At 45.9% G+C, this 17602-nt stretch overlaps 1 protein-coding gene and 1 non-coding gene across 2 annotated transcripts in view; both read left to right on the top strand.

Annotated features, from left to right (window-relative positions):
* Positions 1-2972, top strand: part of LOC146833719 (uncharacterized) — a 32281-nt gene extending 29309 nt beyond the window's left edge. The window contains exons 13-14 of the mRNA XM_085601590.1: positions 2518-2590; positions 2771-2972. The gene's annotated coding sequence lies outside the window, so the exon portion shown is untranslated. The remainder of the gene's footprint in view (positions 1-2517; positions 2591-2770) is intronic.
* LOC146833730 (small nucleolar RNA SNORD47) lies at positions 2269-2341 on the top strand. Its single transcript, XR_014960886.1, has one exon. It is a non-coding gene; the product is annotated as a small nucleolar RNA SNORD47 (small nucleolar RNA).
* Positions 2973-17602: the final 14630 nt, after the last annotated feature.

Below are 17602 nucleotides of genomic sequence, written 5' to 3' on the forward strand. Positions count from 1 at the left end.
GCCAATCCTGCTTAAATTCAGAACTTTTAGGTAACTACCCCAGTTCCAACCAAACACTCTTAGTAAGGACTGTCTTGTCTGCTAGAAATGATGGCTTCTTGCATTGCCTTAGTTCCCCACACAGTTGCATGCACCCTCTACGTCAATGTCTAACTTACCAGTGATCTCCATCACAGGGTCACCCCAAAGATCTAGTGTTTATAGACCACCAAATTCACCATTCTTTGCAATGGTGGAACACCAGCAGTCTATGGGCAGCCTTTTGTGGACCCTGTTCCAGACATCACTCACCACAGGCATATCAAACATGGGTTGGGGTGCTTATCTACAAGACTTGACAGTGTACGGTCTTTGGGATGCCAATCTATAAACATCCACTGCCTGAGCTTCAGGCAGTATATTTAGCATTGAAGCCTTCCTGTCTCACCGGTCCCACAAGGCTGTCCTAGTCTGGACGGACAATGACTGCAATGTAAGGGGAGGGGTTGGTCTTCACAACTATCACACTTGTCTCAGACTCCACCACAACTTTCACCTGTTGGCAGAAAACTACCCACAAATCCTACTTGCCTATTTTCAAAGGTGAGGGTTTCCTCAGATCGACCTGTTGGCCACATCAGAAAAAGCAAAATGCCCAAACTTTGCCTCCAGGTACCCACTCCCAGTATCCAAGGGCCACTCGCTATGGATGAGTTTGTCGCGGATATTTGCCAATGCTTTTCCACTGATCCCTCCTTCCATTTCTGGTTCGGAAACTCGGGCAAACCTCTAAACATGATCCTTGTAGCTCCAACTTAGGCGTGTCAGCCCTGGTTCACAACACTACTAGATCTCTCAGTAGGTCTACACCGAGAAGCCTCCTAACGGGCCAAAGCTGCTCAATCTAACACAAATCTGACCCCAAAACACACCACCTAGCAATTTGGCTCTTGCAGTCCTATAACCCAACTAGAGCTGGTTGTGCTGTGAAGTGGAGACGCTTTCTTACATCCAGTTCTAACATTGTTCTATGAAAGCCACAGTGCAAGACATTATCTGCTACCTACTTCATTTGCAAAAGGCAGATCTTAGCCTCCGCTTCCAAATGGTTACATCTCACTGCAATGGCTGCCAATCTCCAAAATGGGCAGCATCTCTCACTATTCAAAATTCCAGTCATTGTGTTCATGGAAGGAATTCTGCCTCGGTTCCTCCAGCAATCTGTTGTAACCTTTAACATAGTTCTTATTAGACTCATGGGTTCCCTCTTGTGCCTCTTCACATGTACCCCCTTTGATCCACCTTCATGGAACGTGGCATTCTTAGTTGCCATTACCTCGCTTAAATGTGTTAGTGAGCTCCAGGCCTTCCTAGAAGAACCATTCTTCCAAATGCATAGGTACAGGCTGGTTCTTCCTACCAATCCTATATTCCTACCCATTTCAGCTCAATCCATTGAGCTCCCAGTCTGCCCCCCTCCTCACCTTCACATGGATTGCATTGCAGAAAGTGCTTCATTCCCTAGATATAAAAAGCACATCTTCTACATAGATTGATTTCAGGGAAACAAAGCAACTTTGTAGCTTTTCTCCACCTCCATAAAGGTCACTGAATATCCAAATTGGGCATAGCTAGATGGATAGTCAATTGTATTTAAACTTGCTATTATAAGGCCAAAAGACCACACAACCTTACTCCCAGAGCACATTCCACTCGTAAAAATGGGTCCACTAGGGCTTTTCTTGGAAATATTCCTGTAGCTGAAACTTGTAAGGCTGCTCAGTGGTCTGACACTACTCTGGCTTGAAGCACGCCCACAAGCCAGCGTAGGCCAGGCAGTGCTATGTACCCATTTCCAAGTCTATGCAGAGCGTGTGCATCTACAGGTACATGCCTCCATGCAGATTGTTACTTACCCTGTAAGCATCTGTTCGTGACATGTAGTGATATAAATTCACATGTGCCCTCTCTCCCCCGGATGCCAATGGCCATTGTAGTTGCATTATATATTTACGTCATACTTTTAGCATGGCCACCACTTTACTTGCACTCCTTTCTCACCTGCCTGTGGGAAAACAATATAACAAGGAGTCTATGCCCATGCACAATATCGCCAAGAAGAGTCACTTGAGTCATGACTCAGGTTCTTGCACAACTCTGGACCCAACACTAGATGACCGGAGTATACAGAGCATGTGAATCTACAGCACTACATTCCACAAATAGATGTTCTCAAAGTAAGATACTGCATTGTGGGAATGTTGTAGAAGTCATGGGTAGTTCACAAGCAACCAGTGATGAAACTGATTCTGCCATATGAGTAATGCTGATTATACTCCTACCGTTCCATTTGTCTGAGGTTGTTTGACTAGGGTAGCCAGTGGCTTGGTGTACATATCGGTCAACTCCACACTAGCCTTTGTGGACCTTTATTTCAAGGTTTCTCTATCCACCTGAATAACCTTTACGGGGTGTAATGTCACAAGTAATATAATTTTGTGCCTGGAAAATGGAAGACTAAGTATGCATTTTGTTTAGGTGACAACGTAAACTCCCCTGAAAGACTAGAACACAGGATGTCTGAAGCTTGCCTGTGCAGACCCTTCAGCAGGTGAGAAATGGTTCAGTTGGTAGTGTTTACTTTCAAAACTGGATGTATGATGATAGTACCTTGAACTCTCTCACTGAGCCCCCGATGAAACTACAAGAACTGATTCATCCAAGGTCTTTTTACTAGAGTTTACTGTGGTTGAAAGAGGTAACATTAACAAACCCTCTCGTTTTGTTGCAGGACCTTGATCTACCTGTCAAGTTCGAGGGTTTTACCAGAATCCTTTTGGATAGAGTTAACCTAGAGGTGCTCTTGCATGAGCTGTACAATATTGTAACTCACTGAATTGCTCATGGTCGGTCTGCCACATGAACCTGTCTGGATTTAACAATGGCAAACTTGACTAATTGTGATCTATATTCATTAAAGTGTTCTGTTTAAACTGTCATGATTTTCTTGTTTTTGTTCATTACAATGTGTTTAGTGTTTAAAATGGTAGGTCTGATTTTTATTGAGCTCACAAGCCACTTCCCTCACATTCAGGTCCTCTCAGAAGGTAATCTCTACAGCGATTTGGCCATTTTGATTTTCAGATTGGTCAACTTGGGTGATCTACTAGGGTCCAGCAAAAGTTGCTCTTAACATTGGTTTGCCCACTGGGACTGTACTGTCTGGAAACATGGTCCTTGTGGACCCGCATGATAAAGGTCATTTTGTTTGCATGCAGGGCACAGCCCTGTACATGTGGTAAATAGTCATGATTTTTATGCCTCCATGAATGGCTGAGCTTTTAATTCTGAGACTTCAAGCTGCAGTGTCCTTATCTTAGAAGTATCTCTAGGCGTCCAACTGGATCTAGAAATTTGTTCATAAGCGGTAACCCTGCGCACTGGTAAGTGGCGTTGTTTGGAACCACAAGTCACGGAGCCAAAGGTGGGCAACCATAGTAATACAACATCTGCACTGGCCAAATAAAGTGTAATGTAGACGCAAGTAAACAACCTGATGAGCAAAACTAATGTGGAAGTCAGGAAAAGCAAAGTGGCCTCAAGTGGGCTCTGACCAGCTGTTAAATCTTGTCCTGGCAAGGTCCGACTGGAAATCTTTTTGGCTCCAAGCAGCTTGATGGAGGGAGAAGTGGGATGGTTCAGTTGGTCTGAGATAGTGCTGATAAACTGGAACCAAGCATGAGATCTGTGTAGTGAAACATGGCTATAATTTTTCCCAAACATTCCTGGTCTGAACCTACTCAGTTTATACCACCTCTACCTTCCCCAGAACCAGTCCCTAAGGAGACTCTGGCGGTGCCATCTCCAACACTAAGCTGGAGAGGTGGCTTCAGACTGGTGCACCCTGGAACCATACTCTCAGGCAGAACCTGAGCCTCATTCCTATGGACTAGGACTTAAAAATATTAGGTGGTACTGTGGTCTTGGCAGATGTAAGTGGACTGGACACCTCCCCAGATACTTGTATGGTCTCTCCACTTAGTGGCTACAGAGGAGGAGGGAGCGTCTTTTTCTGTAAGTGTCCAAGGTCCTTGTCCTGTTCCCTCCCCACCCCCTTAACTTTTTTCATTTTTTTAAATTATGCTTTTACAGACATTTGGCTTGGACTAGTCCAAGCCCAGCACAGGGGTTCGGCGGAAACCTAACTATCTCAGACATTTATGAAAACTAGACACCCGGGCGAGTCCGGTGAAGCTATGGCTTGCTGGATCCCCCAACATTTTCTTACCGAGACTCCCCTGCAACCCTCAAATTTAGCTACACATTTTCCTCATGTTTTAGCTGGGATTACTGTGCTGGCATAAAATACCTACCACCCAGCATTCCACTCGGTTCTCGAATAAAATGATACCTCACTTATATGGGTGGGCTAAGGACCTGCGACTGGGAAGAGCCAAAACCGTAGAGACTGAGGGGATAGCACAGAAAGCTTTAAGCGCTAGATTTTTGTGCATTTCTTAAGCTGGCTCTGCATTAGATGCCTCACACAAATGAGGTATCCTTTTTAGGTCTCACCTAGCGTTGCAGCGCATGCTCGCTGTGCGAGACATTGAGGTAGAGGAGATTTCAGAAGGGGACTTGAAGCCCCGCCCACTATTTTAATTTGCTGGCGTCATTTATGCTAAACGGTGGCCTTTGATTTAAAATGAGGCTTTGTTACCACCCTGTCTACTTTTGGGACGGCCCATCCGGACTCGATCGTTTGCTTGAAGGCCCTACTTTCTTTAATGAGTTTTTACCCCACTGCAGTCACGCACAAAACTCATGGCGTGCTTTCACTTTCCTAGCAGACCGTCGCTTGTTCTATTAGCTTTCACTTTCGTGCTCTTTGTTTTGCGGCCGTTCATTAGCTGGGACGCACTATATTTTTCTCACAATGCTGACAGCTTTTTTTGTACCATAAGGTGTAGTTAAACTGAAAACCACGCATTTGCAGCTCTTCCAAGCCGTCAATGTCTCACAAATATGCCCAGTGTTTTTGAAGTGCTAGTGAGAAACTGCTTTACTAAAATGATCTTATATTGGTGTTTCAGGCCATAGTTATAACAATTGCCTGAAAGGAAGCTGGGGTTGGTTATTTTTGGAGAAATACAAATTTGGAAAGCCTATCTACCACAAAAGGGCCAGCACCATGCGGAGGATGTCCAGAGATAATGACCAGAGCGGCCTACTCAAGAGCTGGAGAACCAGGCGAGTGTCTGCGTCTGATTAACATCCTGTGATTCTTGGCAAATCACTTATCTTCCTTGCCTACCAAAAAAGAAAAAAAAACACTAATGCGTCCTTGTGTAATGCATCTGGTGCTCATGTAAAGCGCTCAAATACCTTTGGGTCAAGTTAGCGCTGTGTAAAACTGCAAAAAAATCAAATAAATGGCGTGTGCACCAATTCCCTGCGCGCCTAGTACCAGTTTCTCGTTTTGTATTCTTTCTGATTACACGACTATCGCAAGTCTTTGTATGGTCTCCAGGTAGCTGTACTAGAATATAATTGTTACACCATGGTGTAGGACAGTTAACACCACTTCAGAATCCTTTGATATTGGACGTCTAGAATAACCTCAGGGTTGTTTCGTTGCCATTTCCGGCGTTGAATGAGGTGGGCAGTAAGCTAAAACTAATTAGTTTTCAGAAATGTCTGGGTTTGGTAGGTTTCTCTAGATGCCCACTGAGCCCAGGAACAAAAAAACGCCGGTGTCTCCCTTGCAAAACAAAGTATTGTTTTCTGATAACTTTGCTTGAAGTCTCCACAGTAGTTTTGGGCCACTACCTGTCGCGGGCACTAGGCACAACCACTCACGTGAGGTACCATTTTATCGAGAGACCTAGTAAGAGCCACATGTTTCTCCTCCCCCCTCCCCATCCTGGATTCCCCTGGGTGTCTAGTTTTCAAAACTGTACAGGTTTAATAGATTTCCCTAGGTGCTGGTTGAGGTAGTGGCCAAAATCCACAGCTAGGCACATTGGTCAAACTGTCAGTTCCTAGTGGGCTTTCTGCTGCCTTTGGTGGGGCAGATCAAGGGCTATTGGCCTGCTATATGCCACCATGGGGGGGGGGGGGGAGCGGGGTGATCATTGGCATGTCTATTCTGGGCAGCCACCACCCCTATGTATAAAATAAATCCCTGGTTGCTTGTGGGCTTTCTGCCCTCCCCAGGGGTTGGGGGCAGATTGGGGGGCTATTGCCCCATCTGCCTATGGGGGGGGGGGGGCAGAAAGACTTTTTTGTGTGCTACAGCAGTGGGGGGATTGGCATGCCCATTCTGGGCTGCTCCAGACCATTGTAGGAAAAATGAATCCCTGGTGCCTGACGGGCTTTCTGCCTGCCCCGGCCCCTGGCGGGGCAGATAAGGGGCTATTGTCCCATCTGCCTCCTGGTGCCAGAAAGGTTGGCTTCTTATGGCGGACAGGGGCATTGGCCTGCCTATTCTGGGCAGCCCCCAACCCTGAACTCTTTAAAAAAAAATAAAAAAAAAATCCCTGGTCTGGGAGTGGGGTGGGGGGGGGGGGGGTAGGGGGGGAGACTGAATATGCCCATTTCCAAAGGGGGGGGGGGGGTAAGCAAAGGTTGCTCCCGGTCCCTGGTGTCTAGTGGGTTATTCAGTCATGAGCACTGAAGGTGTTAAGAGGTGGTTGCGCAGGCCTTAAAGGCTGCCTTCTCCACAGCCTCAATCATGGCCTTTGAGGTAAGCAATAAAAATTGCACAGAAGGACCTGGTTCCACATCCGGTGGCACCATTATAGCACCAGCCACAATTCAACAACTCTAATTTCCCTGTATGCTGATGGCATCCAAAGAAGCTGGATGTGGGCTGGAGCCAACTTAATGTAACCCCCATACAACATGTGGGGGGAACAAAGGCCATAGCATACTCAGCCCTCTCGCCATAAGGACCGCTTTGCTAGAGGGAAACAACCAATATGCCCTCTACAGCAGGGCGAACAGTACGCGGAGTCCCCAAGCCCTACCTGCTAACAGAGTGCAATGGGCGAGGTACTCAATGCCCTAAACGCGGAGTCCCCAGGCTCTTCTTGCTAGTGCAGATCAATATGGACCAGACATACCGAAAACAGCCACAACACCGTGCTAGAATGCATGGAGCCTGCCAGCTCCGCCTGCTGAGGCAGGACGCCACAGGCGGGAGCAGCTGCACAGAAAACCGTGCAAAAAGCACAGGAAATAGAAGACTCCACCATAACCCCGAAAGTGGGAGCACGGTACTATAACCACTAGCCCAAAGATGACTCCTCCAAGTAAACCTTGCCGGGCGAAGGGCATAACCTAGAACAGCACAAAACTTAAAGGTGCAACAAAACTGTTATCAGAGATGTGAGTTAAATTTACATGAAAAGGCCAGCATTTAGTCAGAAAAGAAACTGCCACAAGCGTGCTGCCACTTTTGTTGAGCAAAAAAATGCCCATCTAATTGGGAGCCCTGGCAGTAAAGGAGCCTCAAACCCTCGCCGGCACTGTAAGGAAAATGGAACCGCTCACCTGTGGAGGATGAGAGCAGGTGAAAGGATGCGGGGGATGAGAGCAGGTGAAAGGATGCGAAGTGTAGCAGCCCAGAAATAGACTTGCTCCTGCTGTGCAAAGTGGCCAGGTCCCCTAAACAGACTACTAAAGCAAGTCACACAGTCAAACATATCAACATTCAAATAAAACCATGATCAGCTTACCTGACCTCGCTAGGCAGCATGTCTACAGTGCAGAAAGAAAAGAACAGCCTGTCCAAGTGACAAGCTTCCCCCTTCATGCATGCTGGGTAGGTAGCGCAAAGTATTTTGACTAAGGCTACGTTTTCTGTTATTACTTATTTTTATAGATAAATATTGACAGAAAATATTTACCTTGTCTGTACTGTGGCTTTTTGAGTAATTTTAAATACTGTCATGACTGCCAGGCCAATAGCTGTGTGGATTGATAGGTAGGAGGGTTAAAGAGGAATTTTAGTAAAGCGGCTTTAACAGCAGTAGATATGAACAAGGTCGATACTGAAATCTGCAGGTTTTCATATAAGTGCATTGATTTACCTTTTGCAGGTGCTCGCAGCATTGAAACCTGGCAGGCACTCAACCATGAGAGCATATTTTTCAATTAAATATATGTGGAACTATACTAATTTCAGCGTAATTTTTCCACAAACCCCAAATAAATATAGATAAAATTAGCAAAAAATAAATATGGATAAATGCAGACGGAAATGTAAAAAAAAAGCACCCTAAAACCGGGAGCCCTAATTTTGACCTCGGCTAAGTAAGTTTCTGTGAAGCAGGTGAACTGCATAAGCATAGGAATGGGATGGGAAGACAGACGAGGAGGTAATAGATTGTGGCAAATCCTTAATTATGCGAAAAGAGCAGCGACTGCAAAATCGCATAATTCCAGTGGCCCTGGGTATCATTTAGATAGAAAGGAAGACAATGACACCCAAGCTCATGAAAGTAAGAGGTGTTGAGACTGAGACAAGTTGCCCGTCATCTAATTCATCAAGCAGTCTTCATCTCATCTGAATTCTGTTCGTTTATCCAGTCTATTACTGTGAGCTGGTCAGACAACTTCCAGGTACCATTTAATGTCAAACTCAAGTGCCAAATGGCCCCTTTAAAAAATTCTCTTCCAGGTCAGCTAGGCCATGACACACAGTGATGATGGAGAATCTGAAGTCTGCCTTGGAGGCCACTAATCCTTATCCCCGGCCACCCTCATGGGATGGATCTCAAGCTTTTATTACTTGGATGCCTCACACCCTGGGCAAAGCTGTCCTAGTCCAGACTATAAAAAGCATGTAGAACTAAACCATCGGTGCTATGTTACATGGAAGAAGTTGGAGCCATAAAATACAGTGTAAGGCTCAGTGCCGATAAGACTGGAGCCCAGAAACGAAGGAGCTATCGCAAAGCTATAAATAAATGCATATTACAGTATTTGCTCTGTGCTGCGTTCTATGCTGAGTGTGCGAGGAATCCTTCAGAGGAAGTTTTTACTATTCTTAAAGGCTTTCTATCTCCAGCAGCTTGTGCCAACACTATTTCTCCCTCCTGCTGTGACAATCTGGCTATTTTTCTTCTATAAAGGAAAAAAGTGGCCCTCGTTAGCTGATACCTTCAATTGTACTCTGTCGGGTGAGACTGCTGCTACTTCCCTTCATGTCACCTGCCTGAAGGAATTCCACCCGATGACAACAGGAGCCTAATTTGTTAAAGAAATCCGTAAAGTCTGGAGCACCATCTGCTACATGCGATTGTGCACCTCGCTATAAATTTTGTGGCCCCCTAAATGGGTCTATTATATAAAAGGCTGGCTACTGCTGAGTTTGCTTGAAACATGGTAATATTGTTCTACTCTCCCAAAAACATATATTGATCCTAATCTCACCAACCGTAAACCTATTTCTTTACTGCCTTTCCAAGCTAAGCTCCTCGAAATGAAAGTTAATTTTGCAGCGTGAATCTTTCTGGATTCACTTTGCTGTGCATTATTCCGCCATCTAGTGGTTGGGTCTGGAATTGTTTTGTTTTTTTCGTGGTCCAGGTGGGCATCAACAGCACCATTTGTGTCCTTCGTGACGTCGACGCGCTTCCTCCGGATGCTCCCACCTTTGGTCGCCATCTTTAGATTCTTTTTTACGCCATTAGGTCTGGTTCGTTATAGAGTTCGAGTTTTTTTGGTAAAAGGAATCGACGGAAACTGGGAAAAATTGACTAAATGGAAGGTTTTCTTCACACCCGACTACAAGCCAGGTAGCCGGGACTACGAAGGAGATTTTCTCGACCGAATTCGATGTTCACACGAGAATGCGCACACATGGGGCTCCCTGAGGGAATGAATGGGCAAGACTCCTTTCAAGTTTTGCACCAGTTGCCACCACAAATACGCCCAGAAGGACCAGCATCCAGTCTGCAACCTCTGCCTGCCGCTCAAACACAACAGCATGGACTGCAACGTGTGCTCTGCGTTCACTCCCTAGACCCTCGGAGTAAGAGGCCGAGAAGGGCGAACTACACCATGCAGGGACCACCTCCATCGCTCAGACTTGGTCCTCTCCTGTGGGGAGGAAAACCTCGCCGAAGGGCCAGAGGACTGCACTGTCAAAGTTCATAAGAAAACGTCAAAGGAGGTAAATCAACAACCCCCAAACGACACTCCAAAGAGTGTGACAATGTCCTCAAAGGGAACATTGCAGTCGCAACACTCGCCAAAAGCAACTGCACCCAGGGACAAACAGCCCAGCGGATCCTTCAAAAAGGACTCCCAGATGGTGAAGACCCACTAAAAATCAAGGTCGTCGAAGGAAGCCCCCCCAAAAGGACTCCACGCTGAGAAAAGAAGGGTCAACAACTACTTGAACGTCGACTACCTCGAAGCGCTCACTCTCGACGCCGATCAAGCTGCTGAGATGGAAAGGAAGAAAAGGAGGCTCGAGGCCGAAATGGCGAGCATCTTGCAGCGGAATAAGGACTTCAACAAGATGAGACAGTACAACATCCCGCAGCTGACCAAGGTCGAAAAGGGCTTTAAAGACCCTGAACCGCCAAACGCCTTAACCGGTCTAAGAACAGGAAGAGGCCCTGTATTACTTCGAGGGAGAAGGAACCACTAACCTACCAGGACTCTACGTCCTCGGAGGCGCAAGACTTAGAGTGGCATGACCTCGATGCCGGAAGAAGGAATACACGTACCCTTCGAGGCCTTCACCACCAGACGATATAGGGATCTATAATATGGTGGTCAAGATGGCTGCACAGACATATGGGGTAAAATTGGAGGAGGAGAAGCCCAAGGCTTGCTTTCTCCTAGAGACTCTTACCTACACAAACGAGGAGTCCATTCCTGCGCATGCTCCCCAGTGTGCTGGACCAGGGCAGAGAGGCTTTCAGAGAGCCAGCTGTATGTAAATCTGTGACCCCGAGAACAGAAAAATACAAGCACTCCTCAAAGGACCCTGCATACATTCAGGGATCAGTGCCAGCTGATTCAATAATTACTGCAACAGTGAGGAAAAGGGTCAATGTCCAAACAAATGCCGGCCCACCACCTGACGAGAGTAGGAGAATGGACCTCACGGGAAGAAAAATAGAACTGAGTGCGGCAATTCAATGGCGCATCGCCAATGCCCTAATCAACAGACCAGCATACCAACACTGGGAGGAAGTAGAGCAACTCCTGAAGCACCTACCAGAGCAGTACCAGCAAAGGGCAACCCACCTGGTAGAAGAAGGGAAAAACATGGCAAGCACATGTTTAAAGTCTGCCTTGGACGCAGCGGAGACGTCCAGCAGGCAGATGATGATTGGGGTGACAGAAGGCACGCATGGCTTAGGATTTCGGGCTTCAAGCCTGAGGTACAGAACATCCTAAACATGCCTTTCAACGGAGAACAACTTCTTGGAACACCAGTTGACGAGAAGTTAAGTCAACTCAAAGACAACGAGACTGCAAGGTCCATGGGAACACTGCAGTTCAGAGGGGTGTTAAGAGGTACACCCTCAAGAAGGCCAAATGGTAGGGGAGGCAACCAACAGAGTACCTCACCCCAAACCTTCCAACAAGGTTATCAGTGAAACAACCAGGGCCAGCAGCAACAGGGACAGCAGCGGCAGAGCTGGCAGTACCAGCCACGGGGCCAGTCCTTTCAAGGTCGCTCAAATGGACGAGGACCGGCACGGAGAGGAGGGTAACTACCCTCCTCCAAGTGACTTCAATGAAAGGCAAACGCCCACCGAGAACACCTATAGGGGGGCATCAAAAGAGGAAAAGTCCAGAAACAGATTTCACAAAACAAACAGTTCACCAAACCTATAACACCAGTAGGAGGCAGAATAAGGAACTTCCTCCAGAAATGGAAGAAAGTGACAACAAATGGATACTAAACCTCATACAATACGGCTACTGTATAGAACTACTAAAACAACCTCTAAACAAGAAGACAAACAGCAAGGCACACTTTGCAAAAGAGCTCTCACTCTTGCTACTAGAGGCACAAGAACTGCTCAACAAGGAGGCAATAGAGATAGTAAAATACAAGGAAAGAAACAAGGGAGTTTATTCCAACTACTTCCTTGTACCAAAAGTGGATGAAACGCTAAGGTCTATCCTGGACCTAAGATTCTTAAACAAGTTCACAAGGACACAAAGATTCAAAATGACATCTCTGCAAGAAATAATACCCCAGGTACAGGATGGGTATTACATGGCAACTATACACTTAAAGGACGCGTACTTGCACATCCCCATCAACAAAGGACACAAACACCTACTAAGATTTGTGATCGGCAAGACTCCCTACCAGTTCACAGTGCTCTTGTTTGGGCTCAAATCCGCTCCAAGGGTGTTTACAAAATGCCTAGCAGCAGTAGCAGCGCACCTAAGAAGGCGGGGCTACATGTATACCCCTACCTCGTCTGTCTCGTGAAAGCAAGCTCTTACAGCCAGTGCAAGCAACACATCCAGCAGGTGATGCAAACACTAATCCAACTGGGGTTTTCAATCCACTGGGGGAAAGTAGTCAATAGATCCCGGAACAGGTGAAGATATTCTTAGGGGCAGAGATCAACACCATACAAGGCAAAGTGTTCCCCAGCACAAAGAGCACTTTGGCAATACTGAAGGAAACACGTCTGTACCTCAAGGGGAAAGTGAGGACAGTGAGCAAGCTTATGGGAATGATGGCGTCATGCATACACCTGGTCCCGAATATTCGACTCCACATGAGACCATTCCAGGAATGGATACAGCAGCAATGGTCAGAGGCAACAGAGTTTGGAAGATCTAGTGATTGTTCAGTGCATCAGGAAATAGCGTGGTGGAACAAGGAAAACGTATCACAGGGGAAACCATTCACACAACCAACTCTGACAGAGACCATCACAATGGACTCCTCCCAGCTGGGGTGGGGCGCGCACATGAACAAACTCAAGGCTAGGGAGTTATGGACGCAGCAGGATGCGGTCCAGCACATCAACTACCTAGAACTAAAAACTGTGTTCCTAGCCTTAAAACCCTTTCAGAAGGAGCTGTACGGAAACAAGGTGTTGATCCAAACGGACAACACAACCACCATGTTCTACATCAACAAACAAGGAGGAACACAATCAGTAGCACTATCAAGGCTAGGACAGGAAATGTGGACATGGGCCATCCCACTAAAAGTAGACCTACTAGCAATACATCTCCCAGGGAAGGACAATGTGGAAGCAGACAGACTCAGCAGGCAGACATCAGCATCCCACGGATGGGAGATCAACCAACAGGAAATACCAAAAGTATTCCGGAAGTGGGATACACCACAAATAGACCTATTTGCAACACACCAAAATGCCAACACTTCGCATCCAGACAACCAGACCATTGGTCACAAGGGAATGCGCTATGGGTAAGTTGGTCAAGGACATTTGCATACGCTTTTCCCCCGATACCACTGATACACATGGTGCTCAACAAATGCAGGATCAGCAACATGACGCTAATACTAATAGCACCTCAGTGGGCCAGACAGTCCTGTTTCTCACAAATAGTGGAAATGGCGCAAGCACCAGCGCACAGATTCCCAAAAAGAAGGGACCTGTTAACAATGCTGAAGGGAAGGGTGCTACACCCAGAGCCAGAGAGCCTCCGCCTAGCAGCTTGGCTCCTGAAGACCTAGAATTTGCACACCTCAAACTACCAGCAAGCACAATGGCAGTGCTCAGGGAGGCAAGAAGACCTATCACAAGGAAGTGGTACGTAGCAAAGTGGAAAAGATTCTCGGAATGGTGCATTAGGGAGAAGCTACAAAGGAGAATCACAAAGGAATCAACATTACTAAAATACTTAACGCATCTACTACAAAATAAACTAAGCTACACATCCCTAAGAGTGCACTTAGCGGCGATAGTGGCTTACAAAAGAGGAGAAACTGGGAAAAGTTTCTTCACCTCCCAAGTAGTAAAGAGATTTCTAGAAGGGGCAAAGAGAATCGCACCCCCAAACAGAATACCAGCATGGAACCTCAACGTAGTGCTAACTCAATTGATAAAGGCACCATTTGAGCGTATTCACAAGGCTACACTGCACATGCTCACGCTAAAGACAGCCTTCTTAGTGGCTATCATGTCATTATGAAAAATAAGTGAATTGCAAGCGCCAACACTTCAAGAACCCTACCTGCAAATACACTGATAGGATTGTAATGAAAACTGACCCACATTTCATGCCAAAGGTGGTGTCACGGTTCCACATCAATCAAACAATTCAAATACCTAATTTTTTCCAAAAACCAGCCACGAGCACAGAAAAAGGCACAACACACACTAGACACCAGGAGGGCTGTAATGCACTATATAGAAAGGACAAAGATGTGCAGAAAGACAAAGCAGTTCTTTGTTTCCTTTGCCAGCAGTTTTTTGGGACGATCAGTTACCAAAAATACCATTACACGGTGCATTGCACAAACCATACAACTCTGCCACAAACAAGCAGGACAACTGTTACAAGGAGCAGCTAATGATCACTCAACAAGGAAGAAAGGAGCAACAATTGTGTTTCTATTAACACACCAATTCAAGACCATTGCCAAGCTGCAACATGGTCTTCAGTGCACATGTTCACTAAGCACTACTGCGTAGATATCCAAATGAACAAGGAAGCGCAAGTGGGACAGTCTTACAACACATATTCAGTGACCAGAGCTCATCTCCCACACAGCCACCACAATAAGGACAAACCGCTACAAAGTCTATGCAGAGCATAGTGAATCCAGAAAGATTCACGCTGCAAAACATAGTTTCTTACCTGTCGGTGTAGTTTTGCAGCTTGAAGACTTTCTGGATTCACTAGCTAATCCACCCTCCTCCACCAGAAAGATTAGACAGGAGGAAAGGGATTAAAATTGGAGAAAGACTTTAAAAGATAAAAGGAAAAGAAGAATGGGGAAAAAAAAGAATCCAAAGATGGCGACCAAAGGTGGGAGCTTCCGGAGGAAGCGCATCGATGTCACGAAGGACACCAAATGGTGGTGTCGACACCCACCTGGGCCACGAAAAAAAAGAGACTACAATTCCGTACCCAACTACTAGATGGAATAATGCACAGCATAGTGAATCCAGAAAGTCTTCAAGCTGCAAAACTACACCAACGGGTAAGAAACTATCCGTTCTCTGCTGATGGTTTACTTGGCAGAGAACCAGTTACTGGACACTGTCCACTCTGGTTAGACCTTTCCAGAGCACCAGGACAGGTCTACTGGCTGCAGCAAAGGACATTAGAGCTCTTCTGTGCCGGTCGACGGCTTTGCTGTTAGAACTGCAGCTTTCCATACAGTGGCTCATCCTGTGCTTGTTGAGCGGCTGCTGAAGGTAGGAGTTTTGGGCCCTGCACTAGAATAGATTTAGTCCTTTCTTTTCAGTACATTGAACTGTTACGCTAGTCCGTTTTTCAATCTGAGATTTCACCTTTCCTTGGGTTGTTCATAAATCATTGGTGTATCGTAAATCATAGTCGCAAGCAGTCACCGATTTGTTGTCCTAAATCATTCTGCATGATCGTCATAAATCATCAGCTATAAGTCATTTGTTGGTCATAAATCCCTTGCTTGTCATAGCTCATTTACATATCAGTCTTAAATCACCCTGACTGTTTGTAGATTGTTCTGTTGGTTTCCACACCCCTTTGCGTGTGGGGGGGGTAGCCTCTTCCCGAAGTTAGGCCCCAACTTGCTACTCTCTTTTGTGCCCTGCCATCTGACGGGGTCTGGGCTGCGAGCACCGTATCTATTTGCTACCCCCTTTTGTCAGGCCTACTCACCCTGTCGTAAGGCATCCCCAAGTGAGCGGCCCTCCTTCTACACACTGCCCTGTCTAAGTGCCTCCATAACCAACCAAATGTACCCTTCGTATTAGCACTGCGACGTTGCATTGGTGTGGGTGGGTCTCAAACCTTTGGCGCCGCTCCCCAGCTCCACGATGCAGTAGTGAGCTGCAGTATGGTGAGCGGCGCCTTGTATCCCTCCCTTCCCCTTTTTTGGACCATCACCTGCCCCCCCCCCTCCCCCCACCTATTGGCCCGGTGACCTGGTGCCTTTCAGGTGCGAATTTGTCGTGCCAAAAGTGCTTGAGGGCGCATCCAGGTGGTGCAAACCGGCTCCTTGCAGGGCTCTGGTTGCTGTTATGGTGCTGGCCCTTGAGGCTCCCTTCGGGGGCGGCCACTGGTATAACGCCCGCACTGTGCCCATTCTAGGATGGCACACACTCGTATATGTATTAGCAAACACAGCCAACACTTGTAATTTTTTGGTCGTTGTTGGCTGCATTTTATTACCCATTACATACCTACACATTGGTACATTCCCCAGGGCATACTCTTTGCCAGGGTCATAAATCGTCATAAACCATTGTCAATTGATTATCATTGTGAGAAAGTGGCTCTGTATATACTGTTCCCAAATAGGTACAGAGTACAGAGTCCACAGTCCCAAGAGGTTTGGCAGAGGTTAAAGTTAGATATAACCTTTCTCTCTAAAGTGGTAGCTTGGTCGAGCAGTAAGGCAGTATCAGAGGACAGTGTAAAGCATTTGTTGTACACACTCAGTCAGCAAATGGTCTCACACACTCAAGAACTGAACTCTAGGCCAATGGTTTATATAAAAAAATATGGTTGATTTATTTTAGAACCAACAATAGGTATCAAAATATACTTTCTCAGAATCAGATGCTTTAGTTAAATACTTTGCAATAGGCAATTGACTTTTGCAGATAATAGTTAGTTTTGTTACAATAGGCAACACAATTTCAAACACAATAATACATTGAGCTCAATGGGAATTTTAAGTTATGTGCAATCGATTACTTTCAGGATTACTTTTCTAACTCCAGGACTGGATCCTAGATTCAGTCCTGGGACAGTTCTTGGAAACAAGTGAGTAAATTCGGTTTAGTTACTGTTGTGATTTTTAAGCAATATTTTGCTATTTTAAAAGTTGACACTTAGAAACTTTTGCTAATCAAATTACCTATGTTGTCCTATGGAAGGACATTCACTTAGCAGGTAAGTGGCGTTATGGTTACTTTTTCTAGGTCAGTGTTGGAGCCTAGATCCAGCACTAGGGTACCACCTGTAAGCAGTTGACAAACTGCGTTTAAGTTACACAGGCGATTTTTAAGGAATTTTTTATAAGTTTGCAAAATCGACACTTAGAAGAAATTTCATAGAAAAACAGTCAATGGTTTCCTATGGGAGAAAATTCAAGTTACGGGTAAAGTATGTTCTCGTTACTTTTGTAATCCAGTGCTGGGCTCCTAGGCTCAGTGCTGGGGCATCAATCTAAAACAGGTAAGTAATTGCGTTTTCACAGTTGGTACGATTTTTAAAGAATATTTGTAGTTTGCAAAAATCGACACTTAGAAGAAATTTCACAGAAAAACAGCCAATGATTTGGGAATAAATTGAGTTAGTGGTAAGTACGGTTGTAAGTACTTTTCAGGGTCCGTGCTGGGCGCCAAGATCGAGCACTGGGATCTCTCCTAATAGCAGGTGAGTATTTCCGTTTTCGTTACTCGGTTGATTTTAGGTGAATATTTTAAAGTTT

Source organism: Triturus cristatus, chromosome 4_2, assembly GCF_964204655.1.
Source record: "Triturus cristatus chromosome 4_2, aTriCri1.1, whole genome shotgun sequence".
Taxonomy (NCBI): Eukaryota; Metazoa; Chordata; class Amphibia; order Caudata; family Salamandridae; genus Triturus; species Triturus cristatus.